Raw genomic sequence first — 8,956 nt, 5'->3', positions numbered from 1 at the left:
AGGATGGATTCATGGCCTATGTTTACCATTTACCCTTAGATCCTAGCCCCTATAGCCCCTACCATTGTGAGAGGTTTCATCAACAAGATTGCCCTTCCGAAAAACAGCTTTTCAGGCTCAGGAAGGGCACAGATATACTGATGATCTGACGAGTAAGGGCCAATCCTGAGTCCTGACCTTATCATCGGCGTGCCACAGTTTTGATGTCATTACTACTGCTGTAGCTGTCATCAGGGCTTGTCCTTTATGTCACTATGACCTCCTGAAAAGCAGAACAAATTGCGGTGCTGTGAGGCTGTGGATGTGTTTCCTTCATAATAAGGTCACCATAAAGAAGACTTGGAGGACAATCAGATTGAAAGAGATCTGTATAGCGAATGAAGTGCATAGAAGTGGTGATAATATATAATGCCATACGTCTCCTGTAAGTCCTCAGTGCCTGCTTGTGCATTAGTCTGACTGTTAGACATTATATATACCCTAAAAATAAACATGGGCCAGATGACTCAAGCAGATGAGGCAAAAATATTCGTACAATCGAATGTTCTTTCCCGTCTATATTCACTGTTGGAGTATCCATGAAAAATCAGTGGTTTGTATTTCTATTTTTAAAGGGTCCACATAAAATGGTACTGGGGCATACCTCACAATTTCCTAAACAAATGATCTACAAGTGAAACTGTTACCTGTACTCTGAAAGCCTGTTGGAAAAAACTGAGTGGAGCATGAGGTGTTTATGGCTTATGCAGTTAATCCTTGCAGAAAATGGGTGGTTTATAGTTGTATGGGATAGGAATCTGTGCCTGGGCCCAGAAGGATGTTGGTTCAGATCCTGTTGCTGGCAGAGTAAGTATATAGCCTTTGGGTCCGTCAGTAAGGCCCTTAACCACATACATATGGCATGTGTCTTATGTAGAGTAAATAGAAAAATTCTAATTTTTATTTGTACAAATATCATATAAAAGTCCTTTCAGTGGGAATCAGTGTGCATTAGCAATGCCATGATGGGTTGGCACCCCATCCTGGGTTATCCTATGCCTTGCACCTGTAGCTACTGGGATGGGTCCCCGGACCCCCATAGCACAACATAGGACAAGCATGTAGGGGAAATTGATGGATGGATGGATGGATGGACGGACGGATATAAACCTGAGGATAATCCCATGCACTTTACTTTTTAAGTCTGACTTAGACCTGCAACCCTGGTAGCATGAAACAATTGCATTGCTAGTCGCACCAAACACTCTTTTAAATGCACAAAATTAAAAGTTTGAATGACTGGTTGAATGTGCAACCAGATTTAAAAAACCTCTAAAATATAATTTGACTTATCTTCATGTTGCATTATAGTGGATTACCGACCACATCTCTCCTTTCCCCACAGGCAGGCAGGGAATAATGATTAATACATAACTACATTGTACCATCTAAATCTCTGTGGTAGTTGAGCCTGTCAGTATAGTATCATGTTGTATAACCTTTATAAAGATGTGGCTGACGGAATTATTGTATCGCCACTGGGCCTTTGAGCAATTCCCTTTACTTACATTCATTTAGTAGGTGCTTTTGTCCAAACCGAGGTACAAGTGAGCATCAGAGGGCAGGTTCAGTCAGTGTCCGCGGTTCAAGGTCCCAGTGGCGATATTACTAGGATTTGAACCAATGACCTTCCTGACACAGGCACAGATCCCTATCTCACAGGGCTACACACCGCCCCTAACCCAAAGTGCTCCCCGGGTGCTAGATGCTGGCCGACCCTGCTCTCTGACCCCCGCAAGCCTCACTTGTTGTCACGGTCGTACCCCAGATCTGCGGATTCGCTTTCTGCAGTTTCACCTGCGGTCAACAGCGGTCTGAAAGTATTAAATGGGAAATTCCAGAAATAAACAATTCAGAAGTTTTAAATTCCATGTCGTTCTGAGTAGCGTGATGAAATCTTGTGCTGCCCCGCCCGGGATGTGAATCATCCCTTTATCCAGTGTATCTATGCTGTATACGCTGCCCGCCCGTTAGTCACATAGTTACCATAACGAGTGTCATGGTATTGCAGTGCTTGTGATCATGTAACCCTTTTTGAAAATAAAATATTGGTTCTGTTTTATTATTAGTTATTATTGTTAATCTCTTATTGTCTATAAAATATAAAATTTATAAATTATCATAGGTATGTAGTAGTAAAAAACACAGTAAATATAGCATGGTTATTCAACTTACTTCTGTGGGGTTTGGAAAATATCCCTCCTGGATACGAGAGGACTGCTGCATGCCACTTTTGACAAAAGTGTCTGATAACGTAGGACCCGTCACGCAGAGGAAGGAAGAAGCGATGCTCTAAGAGGTGTTCAACACAGTGCAACGTTCGTATGAAGTTTATGCAGCTGTGGCCTGACATCCTTGTGATACTGGTTCCACCTTATGGCAGAAAAGTTCCATATGTGGTTAATTGATTTATTTATTAGGTACTTATATCCAATGGAACATACAATTGAGAAAGCAGAGTCAGGACAACTGGGGTTAAGGGCTTTGTAGTGAAATAACCACAGGGTTTGAATCAGTGACTTTCTGATCACAAGCACAGCATGCTAACCCACTAAGCCACACCAGCACCAAAAAGTCATTCCTGCTAATGCTAATTCACTGCCGCCTCCCAGCTAACATCGCAGTCGTCAGCTTTGAGTTTCCCGAACAGACATACCTGCATTTGAAATGAATACAAAGATGAACGTTTCTCATGAACACGTTGTACAAAGGAGTTGGGAGTTGGCAATAAAAGCTAAACCGCAGCCATTAACACGCTAATCTCTGTCCGACTGTTATGCTAACGGGCCAATAAATTGCCGCTAAACGGACATTAAGTCTTCAAAGGGACCCAATAATGTTACACAAAGGGGATCACTGAGCTGATACGCCTCTGCTCTGCCGAATCACATTCATCCGATGATGCTGTGTTTAATTAATTGAAGTTTTAAATATCTATAATCAATTAATCATAACGCATTTGAAGCTCAAACTATGCCTTCTATATAGAAACCCATTGCAGATAAAAAGGCTTTATGTTTTCGGAATTTCAAATTCTGGCTTCACATACTCTAATCATTTTCCTTGACTGCCATATCTAAATGGAATGAGGTATACATTATTATTATTTTCTTTTTGTTGTAAATTAGATCTCTTGTTTTCTTCCTAGTTGATCCTACTGACTTTCTGTATGTTGTATATAGAGTGCCTTCTGATTTGGTCATCTGCCATATTTTTACTTTACTTTTTTTTAGCAAATGCTTCTGTCCAAGGCAACGCACAAGTGAGGCAAACATACATTACAAACATACCTGCTGTCAAGCAGTCAGCTAGGCATGAGCACGGCTAGGCTGAGCCTCCAGTGAATGCCCAAGTGTAAGCAGTACAAGACTAAGAGCTACACACACCTTTCACACAACATAAATCTGTCTTACACTAGCTTTAAACCAAACTTTCAGAGTTCTAGTGTCAGAGTAAAAGCATAAGAAATTTGCTAGAGTTGTGGCGTGCTCCTGTCATAGCAATCGTTTGGTGTAACTTGGTCAGGATGGCTGTCTTTTTCTCGTCTTGACATTCCAATAAAATCAACTGTGTTTAGTATTATCATAGGTCTTTAGTCTTGACTCATGCAAATAGTGACACGGACATTGTCAACAACCAATAGGTGAGCTCTCTCCAGCACAAACCAGGAAGCGGCCAAGCAGGTACAGGATCTGATAGGCCAGACAGACGTGGAGGAGACTCTGGGGAGGCTTAGCAGCCACGGTTCTTTTCGGCCTCGCTGTCCTCGTTCGCGCAGCCAGGGTCATGTCCACATTCTGAGGCATCTTCTTTTTTTTTCCTGTTTTATCACAGCAAACCATTGCACACACAAGAGCAGCTGTGTCGAAAAGCTGCTTCAGTTTCCGCTCCATTTTGCAACATTTTTTTCTCTTCCTGGAAATTTCCACATGGAGATGATGAGAAATAATCTCAAAATAAATCAATTTTCAGTCTTGCAAATAGTGAGCCTGCAAGATCCCCAGTCTTCCTCATCCCCAAAGTCTTCTAGTGTATTCATGACTAGCATTATTGTGAATCTGCAGTTTACATTTCCATCTACATTTGTGCCTTTAAATGTTTTTCTGATATTGTAATACAGTACAACTTTACCAACTCGGACTTTGAACAAGTACCTTGACCAAAAATCTTGGAACTTGACCGTTCCTGCTAAAAGTTGTATGGGTCGACTCAAACCTCAAATGTGTCGGTTGAGAAAAATCTAGCTACAACTCGACCAAAAACTCGGATCCCGACAAAACAACAGACCTGCTAAAGCTTGTACGGATCAAGACACGTCTCCTTTTCCAAACAGTAACTCACCATCCCTCCTCCTCCTCCTCCCCCCCACCTGCCACTTCCAGTTTGCCATCAGCTCACTTCAATACAGATAAAGTGCTCATAAATTGTCATTTGTTTCATGCATATTACTTTCGTATGTGTGCTTTTTCATGCTTGTATTAGTTTTATAGCGATTGCTAATGCTTTTTGTCATTAGTTAGGTACGTAGATAGGTTTAAATAGGAAATAATTTGGTGGTCTGAAACAGATTAAATTGATTTATATTATTTCTTATGGGGGAATTCGACTTGGACCTCGACCAAATTGCAACTCGACCAGCCTTCTGGAATTAAGTTCCAAGGTACCACTGTATATTTTGTTAGGGCTGTCAATTGATTTAAAAAAATTAAATAATTAATCACACATTTTGCAATGAATTAATCACAATTAATCATGACTTAGAACTTTTATTAATGTGCATTTAAAAGTAAAATCAATCAAGTTAATGTAGAATAATGTAGAATGTAACAGGCCATGAATGACATCAGTACAAAAAAAGTGTCTCTTGCAATCATTTATGTGGTTTATCTGGTTGCCTCATAATGCACTTTGCGATGACATCGTTAATTGCGTTAATTGTGTTAATTTATCATAATGCCTTATTTTAAATTAATCACAACGATTAACAGGTTAATTTTGACAGACCTAATTTTTTTTAAGCCAAGGTGCCATAGTCTTCATGTTCCCCATCAGCTGGTGGTCTCTTCTGGCTAGCTGTTAGCACTTTGGCCTAACGGTTTATCTTGGAATCGCACAGTCTAGCAACAAAATGATCCGAAGGAATGATGAAACGGGGACTTTATGGGTCATTAATTATTTACACATCTTCACTTCATGCTATTCATTGTGATAAAAAAAGTCCCTGTGAGTTAAGAGACCCTCTTGAATCACTGATCTCCAGAGACCCCCGACCCTTGTTTTATGAGGACATCACAGGGATGTGGCTGCAGGGAGTGGTTTTTACGGGACTGCATGTTGACAGCTGCTGGACCGCGACATTCCACATGGTTGGTGACTTTTACAAGATGCCCCCGAGCATCAGATACTGCGCCCCCTCTGAGCTTCAGCGGCTCCAAACACACCCAGGGGACAATTCTGCCCAAGATCCCACGTTTGGCACATTAACAGCTCGTCTGCCCTGAGGTGGGACACAGAGGGAACCTTCAAAACCTTTAGCTTGACTTAATTTCCTCCTAGCTGGGACCTCCTCTGATTAAAAGGAGCACATGTTGCTGTGGAGGACGGTGGCCTTGGGTCCCCCACGGTGGCAGTGCGATGGCTCTCATACCCCATCTGCCAGACTTTGGTTAGACCCCCGATCCAAAGCTGCAGGCTGTCCCAGGTCCTGTCAAGACCTCTCATGTGGAGTACGTCAGACACGTGCACTCCCATTTAAAGTCTGGAAACACCCATTCTTAAATTCAGTTTATTTTTATATCATCTCTTTCACAACAGAGTCACCCATGGCACCTGACAGGAGTGTGTTGCCGTCTATTATTACATTATTTGGTAATGCTTTATATTAACTGCACCTTCATAATGCTTTTATATTGCATTTATAAAACGTTCAGTACACCTTCATAATGTATTCGTTAAGTATTCATAAAACATTCATAAATATCATGCATGTATACCTTAACATCCTAGCATCCCTTAACAGCTGTAATATACATTAATAACAAACATTATAATTGTATAATCATGTAATGTTTGTTATTAATGTATATTAAAGCTGTTAAGGGATGTTAGGAGGTTAAGGTGTGCTTGCATGCTGCTTATTAATGTTCTGTGAATGCATTATGAAGGTGCATTTAATGTAAAGCATTACCCATTATTTATACAGAATGGTGCATGAAACAGGGAAAAGGGAAAGAATGTAAGAATTCCAGAAGACAAAGCATAAAAATTCCCGAGTAAGGATAGCAATATCTTATGAGGGTCCAAGGTCAACTGGCTACCCATCAGACTATCGACCCTGGGATTTGCACCAGCAACTTTCCGATTCACAGACACATCATCCTAACCCACCGCGCCTGCTGGTTGTTCTGTCAACCCCCTTTTCGTGCCCCTGCCTCATTCCACAGTGCATTGGGATCTTTGCCAGCGTCAGTAGAAATAGCAGGCAGGCCTCCGCAGTCTTTATAATGTAATTTAAAAAAGGCATAAATAAGATGCAGTAGAGTCAAGGGTCTGTCACACCATTATGTTTAATAACACTGTCGTTTCATTAATACTAATAATAATTACTGACCTCTCAGCGGTAGGAGTGGTAAGTGAGAAGCTGAAAGAGGCAGGCGCTTCGTTTCCGCCGCCACGCCGCCCGCGGACTGTTTAATCATTCCATCAGCTTATTTGCATAATGCGGCACTTCTCGGGAAGCTTGAGTCAAGGGAAGGGGGGCACAAAGGAGCCCCCCCCCCCATCCAGTCTCCACACAGACGTCCTTTCTGAGGCCTTTCACAGTGGTCGTGGAGCTCACACAAGCCCAATTCATTGTCTCACATCCCACAGACCATTCCATTAATGCCACCAGTCACATTTTCCCTCTGAATCGAAATGGCCAGTTATGCGCTCTGGATCTACCTTGCTGGGGCTTTTCTGAAACGTCGCATTATTTTGCCATTTGCACAGGTGCATCAGAATGCTTCTTTTTGCACATCTCATCATGCTTCTCTTCGAGTTTATCGGGAAGCCCTGGAGTACTTCAGGGAGTTAAGGGCCTTGCTCAAGGGCCCAACGAAGTTGGTTGTGATTATTTTGCCGAGGACAGGATTCAAACCGGCAACCATCTGGTCAATGACGTGCAGCTGTCAGCGATAAAAGCTCCAGCCCTGCGCTGTTTTGGTTGGGTGTGCAGGAGTCAGGACAAGGCCCTGTCCCTCCTCGCGCTATAGCCCTTCAAGCGATTAGAGCGCCGCCCCCAGGCTGCCTTCAGGCGGCGTGTTCAGGGTCAGGCAGCAGCGTTTGGCCAGAGGAGCACAAACAGAAATGAGAGATAAGGAGTTTACAGAGCGCCTGCTTACGGCATCGCGGTGCTGCGAGTCGAGACGAGCGCAAAGGCTCCGTATGGGTCACCAGCCCTCGCGCTCTGTCTGTCATCAGGGTGGCTGATGGTGCGGTTTACTCTAGAAGGGCTGTTCATTTTCAGCTATCAAAAGAGAGATGTCTCATCTGCAGTGCGCTGGAACCAGCATGAAAATACGAATGGTTTCGTAATGTGCTGTACGGAACTGCATTTTTAGCCACTTGCTAACATGCCATATTACCTACATTTATGTTTTATTCGGCCTGACAGCAGAATGCTACGTTGTAGTAAGTCATGAAAAGGCTGCAACTTCTTTTCCGTTTAGAAGAAACACTCATTCCAACTAACAAACGTGCAGTAAATCAGTGTCCCGTGGGGTTTAGCATGACAGCAATGGCCAAATATCTCAGATATGGCCGAACACTGGCACGGACTAACCCCAGTGCCTTGTGGGAAATGCTCCCACGCTGCCCTTTGGGAGTGTCTCTGGGGGGAGATGGGAGTGGAGGGAAGACAGCTGCTCAGAAATTAGCACCACACGCCTGGCCTGGTGGGGGCCGGATCGATCAGCTGACCCATGTCACTGGTGTCTTCGATCAAAGCTTGGATGACTTTCGGAAAACATAAATCATTGACCATCTCTACCTCGCCTGCTTTTGTGTCCCATAATACATCCAGTACCAAAGACAGCAGGGGGGGGGGTCCTAAAAATGGCGGGCCACATGTCCCGACATGTGAAGGGGAACAGGAGAAACGGTACCCAGTGGCTCGCAGTGGAGACAGTTACGCAAGCCATGCCTGACGAAAGGGAGAGCAGAGAAGACGGAGGTGCTGGGGTGGGCACCAAGGGGAGAGGGAGGGAGAGAGAGCGAGAAGGAGAGCAGGAGAGCCTTGTGGAGCGCATCCAGTATTTAAACGTTCTGCTTTAGCGGAGCACAGGATGACGCAGCCTCACCGAGTACGGAGCCAGGCAACCATGGGGATCACAGGCCTCGTGCCCCAACATCTGCCAGGGCTTTGTAAATCCTCAGGGGGAGCCCCGACTTCACTAACACGCTCACCGCAAGTACAGGAGGCAACGTCCTCACAAGGCCTCTTTTTATGGCATGGAGTGGAGCGAACCATTAGTCCATGGATGGTGGGGGGAATAATTCCAAAAGATCACTAGAATAAAAACATCTACACGAGACTCAAAGGAAGCCTTTTCACTAATCTCATTTTCATTTATACATCTATGCCATTGTGTGTATGCATCATGTATTCTGATTATAGTAATTAGCTCATATACCCTGCGCCCTGAATTTGACAGACAGTAGTGAAAAGTCATTGACAACATGGATGGCGCTTAGACCCCATAAATTATTCATCTTCTTGTCACATTTCTTACAACATCGGGGCCACGACGGCAGCCTTGGCCGGTCGGGCTGCCTTTAAATTAGCACCCCTGTCACGCCTGTTGCGTAACATAAGGCAGGAGTGTCTCCGGGTTCAAGGATGCTGACAGGATGATTGACATCCCCCCGGTTCCGTTCT

Source organism: Paramormyrops kingsleyae, chromosome 8 (genome assembly GCF_048594095.1).
Source record: "Paramormyrops kingsleyae isolate MSU_618 chromosome 8, PKINGS_0.4, whole genome shotgun sequence".
Classification (NCBI taxonomy): domain Eukaryota; kingdom Metazoa; phylum Chordata; class Actinopteri; order Osteoglossiformes; family Mormyridae; genus Paramormyrops; species Paramormyrops kingsleyae.
This window is presented reverse-complemented; position numbering follows the sequence as displayed.